At 20.9% G+C, this 1,746-nt stretch overlaps 1 protein-coding gene across 1 annotated transcript in view; it reads right to left on the minus strand.

Moving 5' to 3' along the window:
- LOC107639472 (beta-amyrin 24-hydroxylase) overlaps positions 1–1,746 on the minus strand; it is a 4,016-nt gene that overhangs the window by 1,086 nt on the left and 1,184 nt on the right. The gene's annotated exons all lie outside the window — the stretch shown is intronic.

A 1,746-nucleotide genomic window follows, 5' to 3' on the forward strand; every position in this document is an offset into this window, starting at 1 on the left:
TGTTTAAATATTTAAAAAAAGTTAGTGGAATATATGTAAATATATTGGTTTATTTTAAACGTTTATACCACCAATAATATTTATGAGCAAAAGACAAAAGGAGAGTAATATCATACATCAGTCTTTATGAAAACTTTTGTAGGTACTGATATGATGATTTTAAAATTTTTAGTTTTATATTTTTTTTTTCAACTAATCATTAAGATTTACTTATCCAACAAAGTAGAAAGTTAGAAATCAATTTGATCATTAAAATTTATTAAAAATTAAAGTATTTAATTAATTTTTTTTAAAAATTGATTTAAAGTATTGTTTAAAAAAATTAGTGGGACCCATTATAACTAAATAAACTGATTGAGTAGTAATGTCTAAGTGTGTGTTTAGATTACAGTGTATAAACGGGAGTTTGCATAAAATTCATTTTGCAAACTTGATTTTGATAAAAAGTAAGTTTGTGTTAAAGTGATTTATATTTGGCAATCTTTATATCAAAATAGATTATAGTAAAATAAATATTGTTTGGATTACACTACTCAAAATTACTTTCAGATAAAAAATTACTAAAATAGACATCAACTTAAATAATCTTTGTATATTATCTATAAAAAATAATACAAAAAAATCACAATTATAAAAATATATAATGTCAAACAAATAATTAACAAAAAATAAAAATAATAAATAATAGAAAAAAAGAGTTCATATAAATAGAAATAATAAAAATTTCATAAATAATACAATAACATGCATAAAAGATAAAGTTAGTAAAATATAAATAAAGATTGAATGTTGATGACTAAAAAATTTGCCAAACCAAAAATTAAAACTTTGAAAAAATTTAAACTTGTTTCTTCTCTTCCAACATTTTTCCCAAACACAGCCTAACTAATTAAAGTACATTTGAGAATAATTATTGTATAGGCACAAAACTTACTATGGCATGTTATATTTTATTACCATTCTATACGAAAATATTTAGTAATAAAAAAGAATTAATAAAAAATAAATAAAATTTATTTTATTTAATATTTATTAATTATTATAATAATTAATAAATATTAAATAATTTTTTCCCTTCTTAACATTACCAATTATATAAAACTTGGTGGGATCTATTAAAAAGATGTGAATGTATGTCAAATGAAGTGACACATGCCAATTTTTTTTTTAACATACTTAATGACAAGTGTATCTTAAAACAAAAATTCTTGTCTAAACATAGTAGCCATTCATATATACTTAATTACAGATCTAAAATGTTAATAAGAATCCTCGATCAAGTAAAACCTGTTTTTGACATTTTTTGGTTGGCATATTAACAAACAAATGTTTACTGAAATATATTTTAAATCTAAATAGGGAGAAAGTGGATCATTAAAGAGATCCACCATTCAATTCAATAATAGACTAATAGTAGATGTAGGAGGTATATACGTGTGTGTATGTAGGATGCAAAATAATATCATATATATATATATATATCTTCAGAAAGAAAATATTTTGTGATTTCTAAAATTTTAACACAGGAGTTTTTGGTTATAGTGTAAGGTGTTTACCATTTTCACTAATCACACATTTTGTTAAGTATAAAACACATTCAATAAACAAAAAGGTGAATTCATAGTACCTAATAATATACTAGTATATATAATGAAAATTGGAAAAGAATTTAATGTATAAATTTGCTCTCAAAATACTCTTTATTATGTATATCTATGAAATTAAAAATTTAAATCCAAAACCTCA

This window comes from Arachis ipaensis, chromosome B04, assembly GCF_000816755.2.
Source record: "Arachis ipaensis cultivar K30076 chromosome B04, Araip1.1, whole genome shotgun sequence".
In the NCBI taxonomy this organism is placed as follows: Eukaryota; Viridiplantae; Streptophyta; class Magnoliopsida; order Fabales; family Fabaceae; genus Arachis; species Arachis ipaensis.